This window comes from Panthera onca, chromosome D1 (assembly GCF_046562875.1).
Source record: "Panthera onca isolate mPanOnc1 chromosome D1, mPanOnc1 haplotype 2, whole genome shotgun sequence".
Lineage (NCBI taxonomy): Eukaryota > Metazoa > Chordata > Mammalia > Carnivora > Felidae > Panthera > Panthera onca.
The window spans coordinates 2,889,081-2,903,799 of record NC_138348.1 but is presented as its reverse complement, the minus strand read 5'-3'; the positions used below and the strand labels follow the sequence as shown (position 1 = coordinate 2,903,799).

At 62.7% G+C, this 14,719-nt stretch overlaps 1 protein-coding gene across 4 annotated transcripts in view; it reads right to left on the bottom strand.

Annotated features, from left to right (window-relative positions):
* SHANK2 (SH3 and multiple ankyrin repeat domains 2) overlaps window positions 1–14,719 on the bottom strand; it is a 493,595-nt gene that overhangs the window by 194,749 nt on the left and 284,127 nt on the right. The gene's annotated exons all lie outside the window — the stretch shown is intronic.

Here is a 14,719-nt window from a genome sequence, read left to right as displayed (position 1 = left end):
CCCGGGTAATTGCTTTCTCATTTATAACACCCGGCGTGCTCCCCGTCCCGGCACTTCCAGGGGGCCTGTGTGCCGTGGAGGGACAGCGGGCAGCCGAGCCCATCTTGGCCACACGACCCCGCCGAGCCAGCGGCAGAGGGAAGGAACCACGTGGCTGTGAAGTCGGTCCCGGGCTAAGGTGCCTCCTGTTGGACCCTGCGTCCCTCAGGTGGGGTGGGGGTGGGGGGCCTGGGGACTCCGGGAGGCATGGAGGGATCTGGGGACAAATCCGGGGACATGCTGTAAACTGGGTTTGGAGGCTGGTGGTCGGCAGCTGTAGCTGGAGAGCCTGAGCTCTGGTCTAGGGCTGGGGGCTGAGCCTTTCCCCGCCACGTTGCCTCGCGTGAGAAGGGAGGTATCAGCTGGGACAACAGAGGTTCTCACTCCTTTTGGACATTTGTCATTGCTCTCTTTTCCTAAATGGCCACCAGGGGCTCCCCGGGCGGCCTCAGACGAGACCCCTCGCCTTTCTGAGCTGGAGCCTTCCTGTGGGTTAGGAAATGGGTCAGAAGGGGGGTAATTCTCAACGAATGTCCTCTGTACCCCCGGAGACTGCCAGGACCCAGGTCCCGGCCTTGCCACTCACTGGCCTCGTGACCCGGAACGCGTTCCGGTTCTATTTGTCCGACGGAGAGGACAACGGATTATCTGTGAAACAGGATGCTGTTTCCACCGCTCAGGTGAGAAACTCAAACAGCGTGTTACCTGTGCACTCGCCGCAGTGTGGCTCAGCCAACGCCACCCAGAGATCCCCAGGGTTTGTGGGGTAACTTATGCTTTGCGTCCTGTTCACCCAACCACGCCGGGATAAAGGCCCCGTGAAGAATCAAGGATGAGGAGATGGGGCCAGAGAAGTGACTGAGCCAAGGCCACACAGCCTGCAGCTGGAACCCGGGTCTCTCCCCCCAGCTCTGTGCCCTCGCTGCATCCCACACCTCCTGCCTGGGCACTCCCGGGGACGAGGGGCCTTGGGGTGCCGGACGCACGGCTCTCGGCCGACGGTGGGGATGGGGACCCAGGCGGGCCGTGCTTGCGCGAGACGCGGGCTTCGCTCCCGGGAAATCACATGTGGGTCTTTCCTCGGGTGCCTCGGGCCAACCCTGAACCACTCCCTTGTCCTGTCGGCCTGCAGCTCAGAGAGAGGCTCCAAACCCTCGGACCCAAGTGGGTTCCTGGTTCTCTGGAGCCCTTCCTTCCTTTCACCCTCGGTCCGACTGATCTCTGGGCAAATCGTGGTGGGGTGGGGGGGGGGGTCACAAAAATAGCCTGTGCCTGGCACACAAGAGCCCCAGGGCTGCCGCTCACCGGGAGGCATTTCAGTGGGAGGCAGAAGCGGAGAGACAGAGACGGAGGGTAAAAATAGCGCGGGTTTTCCACAACAGCACCGGCCCCCTCTCTCCAGCGCTCAGTACAGCGCACACGAGCCCCGTGCAGCCCCACGTCCTACGTCCTCTGCACTTGGCATCTCGAAGGCTGGTGTCCTTGGAGGCACCCTGTCTCTCCAGGACGCCAAGAGCACACGGCCGCACCGAGAGGGCACCTCCCTCCACGGCTCTGAGCGCGGCCGGGCCGGCCCGCGGAGGCGACAGCGGGAGGCCACGGGGCCTCGGGTGGAGGGCTTGCCCTTCCCGATCTGTGACCACGGGCACGCTTCTCACCCCCTCCAGATGCGGCTTCGCCATCAGGAAAACCGGGCTAGACGGCGGCTCCGCGTGGGCAGAGGCCCGTCTGACCGGACGCCTCACGGGGACCCGCACCCGCGGATGCCCTCACGCGGCCGCGAGCGCACCCACACGCTGCGTAAACTGTAAAGCACCGTGCAGACGCCTGCCAACTCCCGCCAACTGGTCCCGCCCGGGGGTGGATACGAAGTCACACGTGTGCACGGGGTGTCGCGCCCACGCACGGGCCTTCTCCTTCCCGTCGCGACCTCCAGAGGTGGCAAGGGATCAGCTCCGCGTCACGCGGTCACGGTGCCTGGGTTTGCGAGGCCCGCTGGTTGAGGAATGTACCGGAATCTTGTGCTGTGGTGTGGAGTGAGTTGTGTCCCCTCCCTGCCCCGATCCCTACACTGATCCCTAACCCCCCTGTGGGATGGTATTTGGAGGGGGGACTTTGGGAGGCGGTGAGGTTTGGGGCCCCGTGGCGGGATCAGGGTCCCTGTAGGAGGCAGAGCTTGCCCTCTCCCGTCGGCGAGGACGACGCAGATCAGGAAGACAAAGCACACCCTGGGCGTCCGGCCTCCAGGACCGCGAGGAACGAACACCGTCTAAGCCCCTGGTCTATGGTGTTCTGTTCCCTGACCCACCACAAAGGGGGAAGCAGGAGGCGACATCTCAGAGGGTGGTGGGGACTCCCCAGGGGGCACGGGCGGGGCACCCTGGGCTTCCTCTGCTGGGAACGGCCCGTCCGCCGTGGACGGGCCCGCCATCGGGCCCACGTCACTTTCCAGGAGGGAGGGGACGGAGACGTGAGGGCCATGCACCTGTGTGTAGCGACTGGGATGCCAGGCAGGACTGGCGGTTGTGTGTGAACTCCCGAGTACACACAGAGGACAGGCTGGGATGCGGACTTGTCCTCTTCGGAGGAAACCATCTCAAAACATCTAAAATGGGAAGGTTTTCCCTTCCAGAGCCCCCGGGACTCCTGTCCTCACCCCCACACCCCAGGCTTCTGCCGGCGGGGGCAGGGCTGCTCCTGGACCTCGCGCTGAACTTTGCGTGCGGTACCTTCTGCCAGTGCCCTTCCTGCCCCAGCGCCCCAGGACCCCGGCTTCCTCCCCGCCAGGCGCACGGACACAGTCCCCATGACAAACCTCCCCAGAGGCCAGCACCTGTCTCCAGCTCACCACGGCCACCAGGCCTGAGTGTGCCAGTATGCACGCGGGCGGGGCTTCCCTCGACGCCCGTGAGCCCCTCACGGCCGCTCTCCCCCTCCCGCCTCGGGCGTGTCCTCCCTGGTACCCAGCACGGGTGTCCCGCAGGGGCACAGCTCTCAGTGACTGCCGCGTGGACGTCAGAGATGAGCCAGAGTTACGTGCAGAAGCCACAGACGGAACCGTCTCCGGGAGGCTGCGAGCAAGGCAGCCGGTGCGGGACGGCGGGCATTGGCGGGGATCGCCGTGCGCGTCCCGCTTTGCAGGGAGGCTTTGCTCTGAGAGCACAGGTGCAGGGCATCGCGTGCGAGCAGCCAGGCCTCCAGCAGGGTCTCCCGGTGTGCCCTAGGGGTCCAGGCGGCTGAGCGTGGCTGTCCCGTGCTGGGAGGTCACTGTCCCCACGCCGAGTCCCCCGTGCCACACGCTTCCCAAGGTCCCCACCCCGTCCAGAGAGCGAAAGCCCTTTTTAAAACAGAGCACAATCCTGTGCCCTGGTCACGTGGGGCACGAAGCGTGTTTGGCAGGGACCGAACACACGCTAGATGGTCCGACACACCAACACCCTCGACATCAAGGGACAACGTCCCTCGTTCGTTTGGAGCTTTTGCACAACCGCTGACCGGCTCCCAAAACCTCTCACCTGGCGGTGGGGCCCCTCGCGCTCTGGGAGCCCAGCCCTGCACGGAGCACCCTCCTAACCCGCTTCCTGGTCCGGCAGGGCCCAAACGCGGACGCGCCGACATGACCTTCCTGCGCCGTCGCGGGCGCTTTCTCTCCACCCGGACGGCTCCGTCGTGCTCTACCCGCTGACACGCTCTGCCCCCTTCTCGCCCTCCCGTGCTGTCCGGGGGCAAGTGTGGACGCTGCACTTCATGACCCTCTGCCAGGGGAGCAGGCCGGTTCTGGTGCGGGGACACGCCCGTCTGAAGGGCAGAGGACAGGAAGCCCCGTTGTCCTGCGTGTCTCTGGTGGGGATCCTGCATCTGGCAGGAAGCTCCCACACACACAAGGGCTGCCTCTTTAAGTTTATTTATTTTGCGAGAGAAAGAGAGGGAGCAGGGCAGGGGGAGAAAGAGAGAGAGAGAGAGAGAGAGAGAGAGAGAGAGAGAGAATCGCAAGCAGGCTCCTCACTGTCAGCACAGAGCCCGATGCAGGGCTGGAGCTCACGAGCCATGAGATCGTGACCTGAGCTGAAATCAAGAGTCGGACCCTCGACCCGCTGAGCCCCACCTCTTTGTGCCTTATGCGCCTGTAACACAAAGCAGTGGCTTCCTGCAGTGACCAGTCCTCCAGAGACACCACCTACCCCTTCTGTTCTTCCCACCTGTCTTCTGAGACCGGTTTCCCGTCTTCCGTCCCCTCCTACAGAGTGCCATCAGACCCCATTCCGGGTTTAAAAACGCGCTGATGGCCCTTGCAGAGGACAGACCGTGGAGCCCGGGAGGCGGGCTCCCCGGTCCGATTCCCTCCACGCAAGGGTGACTTGCTCCCCCCAGCAATACCCGGCAAAGGGGACGGGATGTATGCAGTGACCCGGCTACGTCAAACGTGAGACTATGTGGAGCCCTTCTGGCCGGAGGCTCTCTCTCTCTGGCAGGCGACCAGCTTGGGAAATCCCACCTGGGAATAATCGCAGGCAGCCTCCACCGGCCCAAAGAGGCCTGTGGCCTCCGGCCAGCAAGACAGCGGAGCCCTCGGTCCCGCAAACACGGAGAACCGCGTTCTGCTGACGGCCCCGCGCGGCTTCAAAGTGACCCTTCCGCGGTCACCGGGGAACGCAGCCCCGCTGCCACACGGAGCGAAGCCTTGCAGGGGACGCGGCGAAACTGTGCCCCACTCCTGACCCAGCGAAGCAGCTCTCAAGCGCGCACCCGCGGCACCGTCTGGGGTGATGCCGTCCTGCAGCAGGAGGGGGCTCTGAGGTCCCAGACGGTGCAGGCCCAGGAGCCAGAGCAAGTATCCTCGCCCGGTGCAACCCGCTACCCACATGTCTGTGGGTCAGACGCACTTTTCCAGGCTCCCGTGGGTGCGGAGACAAAGACAGTGTGGAGGACAGTGTGCGAGACGCCGATCTAAGGGACAGAAAGGGCAGGGTCTCTGCCCTGTGACTCACTGAGCCAGCATTCTCCTAGGCACCCCTGTGAGCACGCTGGGGGGCCGATCTGCGGAGGCACCACCGCGCCTTCTTGCGGCTTCGCCGCTGGCTTCGCCGACGGGCAGAAGGGAAGAGACCCAAGGCCCACAACAAGCCACGGACCCCTTGTTGTGGAACCCCAAAGTTCACGCTCACCCTGGATCAGGGAAGAACCAATGGTGGAGCAGGCTCCGTGGTGCTTGTGCGTGAGCGTGTGTGCGTGCACCGGAAAACGCACGCGTGCACGGGCTACACACGCGTGTGCTAGAAAAATGTGGGCACGCGTGCACATTCGCGTGCGTGCGTGTGCACAGACGTGTGCAGGGACTGCTGCTGAGGGCACTGCAGTAGGCGAGCACCCTTCTCGGAACCCGTGGGGCAGGGTGTCTGCTGATCTGTCTTCTCCTTTGACGTCATGTCATGGGCTTTAGAAATAGCCGGGGACGTGCCATGTACATGGTGCGAGAGGCCCAGAGTTCCTCTGAGAAATCCTGGTGACCACATGCCTGCACCAAGCACATCTGCAGGGAGCCATGTTGGTGCACCTGCGGTCAGTTTGGGTCCGGGCAGCTGTGCACAGGGTTCCACGCTACCTCTGAGCTCAGCGCCACTCGCCCGATGCCTGGGAACGGAGACTTCTCTCAGGATCAGCGGAGCTGAGGGGCGCTGGGTGGCTCAGTCGGTTAAGCACGTGACTCCTGATTTCAACTCAGGTCACGATCTCTCACGGTTCGTGAGTTCGAGCCCCAAGTCGGGCTCTTTGCTGTCGGTGCGGAGCTTGCGTGGGACTCTCTCTCTCTCTCTCTCTCTCTCTGCCCCTCCCCGACTCATGTGTGTGCACATGTGTTTTCTCTCTTCCTCTCAAAAATAAATAAACATAAAAAAAAAAAAAAGATCTACGGAGCCGATTAGGTAGTGAACATCCCTCGGAAGGAGGTGGCTAACACGTTTATGCCCACTTGCCCACTTACCCACTTAGAGGGAGCAGGCCTTTGAGGATGAGTTAAGAGAGACAAAGAAAAGTCTCCAAGACCGTAAAAACCAAACCAAAGCCACATCGGAGACCAACAGAAAGGAAACAAACACCAGCTGAGTGCCTGCCATGTCTCATGAGCGCTCACAGATTCAAAGAAGAAAAAAAAAAAAGATTATTATGTTTTTGGAAAACGGTGCTGCAGAGCTTGATTCGTTGGGGGAAAATCATCAGCCTAAATAACACAGGCAAAAGTAGGTACCACAGAGGATACTGAAGGGGGTGATTTTTTTTTTTTTTTTATATTGTGAGGCATCTTAGTGAGTAAATGTTTTCCTACAATATTCATAAATGCCACTAACACCCCAAACCAGCAACGTTTAACTCATTTGCAGCTGGTTCTGTGTCATATTTAAAGTGAATCATTTTGCGGCGTTCGGGGGCTATGACAAGCCGGGTGTGGTAGGAAGAACTTCCTTGGATGTTGGGGTGGGACGCGGAGAACGAGGCTCGGCGGCGCTCAGGGGCCCGGGCGGCCGCCTCCCAGCCACGACCCGCGCCGGGGCTGACGGGTCCGAGCCAGGGCCCGGTACCCGAGAAGGGTCCTTATGGACGGATCGCTCAGACCTGTGGGCATCACGCGAACAACCAGAGGCGGGCCTCTGTGCCAGAGCGCTTACGGAGAGGAGACGCGCGGACATCGGCACAGAAACACCAGCATCGGTAACTCTGGGCGCAGCGTTTACGGAGGGTCCTCTCTCCGCCAGTGCGCGGCAGGGACCCGCACTCCTGGTCTTCACGGACGCCCCGGTGCCTTCCGCAGACAGCTGGAAAGGGATGCACGGTGGACGAAAGCGGCCGTTGGGAAGGGACACACGCGGAAAGAGCCCAGTGCCTCCCCGGGCAGGCTTGTTCCTGCCGCGGGTCCCGCCCGACAGCGAGGCCGCCTCCGAGGGCCGCGTGTACTCGCTGTCACTCGGCAGCGGCCCGGCGGCCGCGGCCCAAGTCAGGGGCACCGGTCTCAGCTCCGTGCGGTTTCTTCCACGCTCAGCCGGCTCCTCAGACCTGTGCTTCCTCCGCCCCAGACGGGGGGCTTCCAACCCTCTCTGCCACTTACAGTCATGGTGTCTTCGCTTCAGTGAAGTCTTGAGTCGTACCCGGACCCCAACCCAGAGAGCAGGTGGAAGCCAAAGCCCTACCCTGTCGCCTCCGGGCAGCACGCGGGAGGGGCGTGGGCTCCTGGGGGCTGGTTGTGCGAGCTGGGGGTGCAGGGCCCTCGGCCGTCTCGGATCTGCTGGAGGGGCCGGAGGCCTGCGGTTGAAGTGCCCTGAGCCCAGCAGACCTTCATGGAGCCCCATGTGCCAGGCTCTGGTGGGGGGCTGGAGGCACGGGGTCTGTGCCTGGAAGCAGCTGCCCCCTGGGCAGGTGGTTGGCTGGGGTGGACTGTTTGCCACAGTAAATTCAGTGCTGCCCTCTCGGGGTCCGTGCCGCCTTGCGATGGGGACTAAACGCCACCCACGGGGACAAAGTCCGCTTGTCCCGCCCGCGGATCGAAGTGGTGTAGGGTCAGTGACAGGTGTCAGGGGGAGTGTGGATTACAAGAGGCCTCGCGCTTGAACGGTGCACAGCCGCGGGGTCCTCAGGCCCCAGCTGGCCTCCCGCTCGCCAGCCGGCAGGCTGTTCACCAGCTGCCACTGGAGACGGCCCCTGGCGTCTGGCCGCGAACAGCAGCGCCTCCCAGTGGAGCCCAGCCCAACCTGCTCCTTTACGGCATCGAGAGACAGATGGTTGAGGTCCCAGCACCGAGTGTCGGGCCGGTTTCTCACGCAGCGAACCATCCGTGACTCTGAGCAAGCGGCTTGACCCCTCAGCAGCGGTTCCACGGTCTGTGAAACGGAGCCGGCGGGTCCTGCCCTTCCCAGGCTGTTGTAAGAGTCAGGAAGGGACTCTGCACCTCGAGCTTCTAAGTGCAAGGTGACGGTGGAAATACCAGCCTCAGAAGGACGGGGTCTGGAAGGCTGAGCCTCTTCGTGCAGATGGGGTTTGCCGTAAGGATGCGGGGTCTCCCCGACATCCATCCACTTCTGGAGGTTTCCTGCAGTTGAGGTGGGGGTTGCAGGCTCCGTGACGTGAGAGGCACCGTGGTCCAGCCTCGAGCATCCAGGGTGCTGGCACCCGAGAGAAGGTGCTGGAACGCTGGCTCTACAGCCAGACCCGCGACCATGTCGTGGCCCACGCCCTTGGGCGAGACTTTCGTCCTGAGAAGCGGCTTCCTTGTTTGTACAATGGCTATGCTGCACCCCAACTCTGTACCCCCTGCGGGGCACATGACGTGGAAAGGAGACAACAGAGGTCGAACTTCGGGAGCACCCCGAGTTGCGTCTCCCGATAAAATACCCCTTCCTCCCAGGAGGGTCAGCTGCCGGCTCGGCACGGAGACTTCCTTCCCAGCGTGACGTCCTACGGGGCCGGGGACAGCTCTGCATTTCTCCGCGCCCCAACATCTACTTCACATGGGAGCCTACGTAGCAACAGGGCTTGGCCAAGGCATTTAGAGTGTTTACTGTTCTGGGCTGTAAATGCTTTAAATAAGGAGAATAAACGAGTCACACAAGTGTTCTGGGTCAGGGCAAGAACCCGCAGGTGTGCGTGGGGCCCGCCCCTCCCTCCCCGCTCCCTATTTGCTACCGCCATCGAGACGGGGTCTCCGATAAAATCAGCGGGCACGGAGGGGGCTGAGCCTGGTTACTAACAGGGGAGATGCCCCTTGTCAGGCACACTCCACCTGCCCGCGGAGACGGGGGGCGTCCCACCCCTCCGTGAACGCGGCGGGGGCTCTCCGGATCCAGAGGCGGGACACAGCCTTCTTCCCTGGTGAGCGGGAAGGGGCGGGGTCCGTGCTCAGCCAGGGGGGGACCTGAGGCACTGTGGTTCAGGAACAATCAGACTCGGCTCTTCTGGTGGCTGACGGCCCTGCCGACGGCCACGTAACTCGAGACACCCTGGCAGCCGGCCCCGAGCCTCTCTGCCAGGCACACCTGGGACACATTGTTAGATGTAAGGTCGAGTGCCCGGGTTCCGAGGAACCTGGAAACGAAAGCCACAGCTCCAGGGTGTCTGGGTGGAACAGGGCCGGGCTCGTTAGCTGGACGGGCAGAGAGCATTTATTTCCACCCAATCAACACATCTGCCTGGAAACAAACAAGGTCCAAAGAAGCACACGTAGGTCACGGATGATGTGTGGGGGTCTCCTTCATCCAAGCTCCTCCAAATTCTGGGGGTTTTTAATTTATCATTATTATTTTTTTTTAGAGTTTATTTACTTTTGAGAAAGAGAGTGTGTGAGCAGGGGAGGGGCAGAGAGAAAGGGAGACAGAATCTGAAGCTCCGAGCGGTCAGCACAGAGCCCGAGGCGGGGCTCGAACCCACGAACTGTGAGATTGCGACCAGAGCCAAAGTCGGACGCTCAACCGACTGAGCCCCCCAGGCGCCCCCAATTCAGTTTTCCTCAAAGAGAAACAAAGTCAGGCTCCTGACAACTTCTAATCACACACTCCCCCATGCGTGCCCTCTGCCCGTGTAAGTGCCCCACCCTCTGCTCGGAGACAGAAGCCGGGCACAAACCAGATCCCAGTGTGCGACGTCCAGGGTAAGCAGACCCACGGGCCACAAAGCAGCGGTTCGCGGCGCCGGGCAGGGGCAGGGGGCGTGGCTGCCGGCGGGGACGACGAACCTGCCGGGGAACCAGACAGCGGTGGTGGACCCACCGGGCTGTGAATGGGCCACACGCTACTGATCGTGCCCTTGCAAAGGATGACTGTCACGGTATTCAAGTTACGTCTCGATAAAGTGATCTAAAAAAGCAAAGAGGGGCGTGGGTGCGCCCGTGCCAGATGGCCCATGTGCCAATCCCGCTCTGCCACGTATGGCTTCGAGACTCCGGGCAAGCCACGAGCCTCCCTCATGCCCTGCTCTCCTGGCCCGCCACGCTGCCCGTGCCACGCACGTGCGCGGGCCGCAGACGAGCAGGCAACTTCCTGTCGGCCGCTTATGGTTAGCTGTTTGCAGCAAGGGGCCCCTGGGCCCGGGGTGGTAGAGACGCCCGCTCCGTGGACGCCCCTGAACACTCTCCACACATTTGTTCCACAAACCCCCCGCACCAGACGTTTCCAGCTCACGGTCACCCCTTCCCCGCGGCTCCCCATGTCCTCCCTCCCCACCGCATCCCGACTCGTGCACAACCCCCCTTTCGTGAGCTCTCCTTCCAAGAAGAGCCTCACTGCTATGCCCGGGACCTCTCCTCTTACTTCCGTGGAGGGGAACTTCACGTGACACAAAACGAGGCATTTCAGAGTCCGGTCCTGTGGCATTTAGGGCAGCCACAACCACTAGCTCCCTCGACTTCCAGAATATTCTCGGCACCCCAAAAAGAGGCCCCGGGCCCATCAGCAGCCACTCTCTGCTATGGACTGAGTTATGTTCCCCCCCATATTCACTCCAGAGCCCCAACCCCCACTGGGACGGCAGCTGGAGATGGGCCTTCATGCAGGTGATTAAGGTTAAATGGGTCACGGAGGCGTTCAGATAGGACTTCCGTCCCTCCAAGAAGAGGAAGGGACACAGAGCTCTCTCCACGTGCCCGCAGAGGAAAGGCCACGCGAAGACACAGTGAGAAGGGGGTCCTCACCAGGAACTGAATTTGCTGGCACCTCGATCTTGGACTTCCAGCCTCCGCAAGTGTGAGACATTAACATCCTTTGTTAAGGCCCCCAATCCGTGGTATCTTATTATGTGGCCTGCGCTGACCCAGACGCGCCCACTCCCCCTTCTCCCCAGCCCTGGAAGCGAATCAGCTGCCTTCTGGCTCCGTGGGTCTGCCTACTCAGGATGTTTCACACCAGTGGAGACGCGGGACACGTGGCCTTCTGTGACTGGCTTCTACCCACCACGTGTCATTACTTTGAGGACCATCCACGTTGTAGCAGGTGCCAGTGATCTGTTTTCCTTTATGGCTGAGTGATACCGTGTCGCCTCTATGGGCCACACTTGGGTGTCCCTCCCCTGTTGGTGGACATCCCGGGCGTTTCTGCCTGTGGCTATCGTGAATGAATAGCGTTGCCATGAACGTGGGTGCCCACGCACCTGTCTGAGCACCTGCCTCGAATTCTTCTGGAATCTCTTCTTTCTCAAACCCTCCAAATGAGACTTCACGCCAGCTCCCATCAAGGTGCCCGGTGCCGTGCACGCCGCAGAGGGGAGCGGTCGACGTGCGGCTTTTGCTGACTACCCCCCCTTCCTCCTGGCCACGCTCGTCACGGCTCTGTCGGGGTGCCCTCTGGCCTCCCTCCAGAGCCATCCCTGGAAAGCCTGGCCCATCACGTCGCGTCTCCGTCGAAACCCTCCAAGGGCCCACGTGTCAGAACGAATCCCTGAGTCTCACTGTGGCCCACAGGCCCCTCCGGTCACCCCCGTGATCCTCTCCCCAGCATGCTCCAGTCGTGACGCCCTCCTCGCCAGAGGCCCTCACCCCGTGTCCGCCCTCCCCTCCCCGGCGCTCCGGCCCCCGACCCCCTGCTCCACGCCCCACCCCCAGCAGCTGCCTTCTCCCTGCTGCTCACGGCCGTAACCCTGGCTGCACCAGCACATCTCTGCCGGGTGAATGAGTCTGAGTGTCTTCCGTGTGTCAGATGCCGCTGATGGAGACGTGACTAAGCCCAGATGAGGGCACGGGCTGGTGGAGAGACAGACACGGAACAGATCATCACAACAGAGTGGGCTCGGCTGTGACGGGGACGTGTCACGCGCCACGGGAGCGACCGAGGGGGTCGGGAGCCAGGAGGGCTGTGTCGGAGGTGCGGAGAGGCGGGGCCGTCCCCCCTGGGTCTTGCCGGACGAGTAGGAGTCCGGCAGAGGGACGAGGAAGGGAAGGGCGTCCCAGGCAGGAGACACAGCACACAGACCCAGAGGATGGGAAACACTGGCGGCTTTTCACACGGGCAAGGAGTTGACGGGCTGGCGTTAGTGACGATGGCAATTCCTGTCAACAACTCGTGCTGCCCACGGACCGTCTCGTCACATACTCAGTCCGACCCTGTGTGGTGGGGACAGGGGTCTTCGTTCTAAGGATGGGGAAACTGAGGCCTTGGGAGGCCCCACCCCGTTCCAGAAGCCTCACAACTACTGGGAGCAGAGGGCAGGATGGGGTCAGGGCTTGCGTGGCCCCCGCGGGCTCCTGGGAGCGGGGAGACGCGTGGGCCCCGAACAGACAGGGTTTGCCCTCTGGCCCTTCAAGGTACGGTCTGTGGAGCCCTGGCCTAGGGGAGGCGACGAGGCGGGGCAGGGGAGCCAGGGGCTCAGGAAAAGGGGCCGATGTGGGGCCGGGGAAGACAGCCGTGCCGAGAGAGGGTCAGGCGGGGCCAAGGTTGGCTCGGCTCCCGTGCAGGAAGTGACGGAGAGGGGAGACACAGGAGGGGAGGGCGACCCCCCCAGCAGCCGCTACCCCGGGCACCTCTGCTGGGTCCAGCTTGCGCCCGGCCACGGGGCCACCAAGAAACGGAGCACAGCTGTGTCTCACCATTGACACGCTTCCTGCAGAAGGCAGGAGCGTAGTGAAAGGAGACAGAGGAGGAGCAGCCAGAGCCGGGAGTCAGTCAGCGGGGAGAGGGCGGGAGGAGGGCACAGGGCGGGGAGGCGGAGGGCGGGGCGGGGATGCTGGGCAGCAGGCACGGAGGCCTGGGCCCGACGGGGCACCGTGAATGCAGGATCTTCTAAGAGAGCAGGTATGTGAGCTAGTCTGCTCGGGAACCTTCTGCCTGACGCGTCTGAGCAGGTATTGAAGAATCAGAATGATTAAAACCTGAGAGATGTTGAAGGCACGTGTGAAGGCCGCCCTTAAAAGACGTGCCTAGAAGCCCATCTTGTGATGAGTGACGGGGAGCGAGGAAGGACAGCCAGGCTCTCCTTGCCCAGTGCGGCCACACCTGTGCTCGGCTGGCGACACCCGGTCGAGCTGAAGTCCAAGTGCCCCGGGGACAGGCAGCCCTTCAGCTGTGTCCTTGCCGAGCGTCCAGTGGGCCAGGGCCGGGCGGGGCCAGGGAGCAGGGGCACAGCCAGCGCACCTGTCAGCCAGAGGCTGTGGCACCACGGCCTGTGTCCCAGAGGCCAAGGGGCCGGCTGCCGGCCCCGCCTCCTAGAGGCCAGAGGGCAGCCTGGGGACTGTCGTGTCAGACAGCTGAGTGGCGGGCTGGCCCCGGGCCTTCCCAGTGATCACCGGGGAGAGGAGGGCCCCTAGGGAAGGACTTCCTGCCACCACTCTCCTGGGGAGGCGGCCCCGTCATGAACAGAGCGCATGCCCGCCGGGTGGCTGGGAACGGCAGGGTATTTTAAGCACTGCATGGGGGAATTCTGCGTTACCCTGGAGACGGGGCGGATGCAGGCTTCGGCGGCCACGGTGCATCTGTGCTCAGCGAGAGGCCTGTACAGAGTCTGGGCTACAGGAGCCAACGGGCCCCATCCATCACAGAGGACGGCGTGGGAAGGGAGAAGTGGCCGTGGCCGCCCCAGGGAGGGAAGCGAGGCCCGAACCTGGTGCGGGTCTGAGGCTCGCGGGTAAGGACCCGTGGGGTCCTCAGCCGACCCCAGCGGCAGAGGAACGGCCGTGACCCCCGGCCAAGATGGGGGAGCTCTGAAACCCCACACCTGCACTCACATACGGGCCCTGCACCACCAGCTGGTGACCGTGGGCAGGTGCGAAAGCTCATTCACTCGTCCGGGAAATAGCTCCTGAGGGCTCCGCCCCGAGCTAGTGAATGTGACTTTATTTGGAAAAGAGGTCTTTGCAGATGTGATGAAACTGAGGATCCTGGGATACCCAGTTAGACCCTAAATCTAACGGCAAGTGTCCTTGTCAGACAGAAGACGAAAGACACACAGACAGGGAGAAGCCACGAGGCCACAGAGGAGAGGTTGGAGGGACAGGGCCACGAGCCCAGGGTCACCTGGGATCCCCAGAAGCTCAGGAGGCCGAAAGGACCCTCCCTCCCCTGCCGTAACCTTGATCCAGACTCTGGCCTCCAGATGGGAGACAGCAGGTTTGCATTGTGTCAAGGTGCCCAGTGTGTGGTCCTTTGTCGCGGCCGCCCCAGGACGCTGACAGTGAGCAACGTCCAGTAAGAACATCCTTGGTCCCAGGCAGGCTCTGAGCACTTTCCAGGAGGGCCTGCTGGAGGCCATAAAGCCCTGTGGGCTCAGGGGGCACCCCTGCCACCCAGCCCGTTCTACAGATAAAGACCCAAGGCCACGGGGGTCCAGTGACCAGGACCCTCCCCCAGGAAGAAGGGGACCTATGGTCTGACTGCACGTTGCACCCGCGGACGAGGTGCCTGCTTGGCACTGGGGCCCCGTAGGGGAGGGGTGGGGTGTCATCAGAGGATGTGGCCCATGCGTGGAAGGTGCCACCTGGGCAGGTGCAGGCACGCGGCTGGCATCCCAGTGTGAGTCCACAGGGGAGGAGTGTGGGCTGCTACACTGCCTTACCTTCCAGAAGGGACCAGAAACCTCCTCTGGTTCTACTCCATCCTTACACAGACCTCAGTGACGGCGGCCACGGAACCTGCCACTCAGACGCTGGCTCAGACCCCGCCCCCCCTCCTCGGAGCACCCTTGCTGTTCCACTCTTGTCCGTGCTGTTCCCACGTGT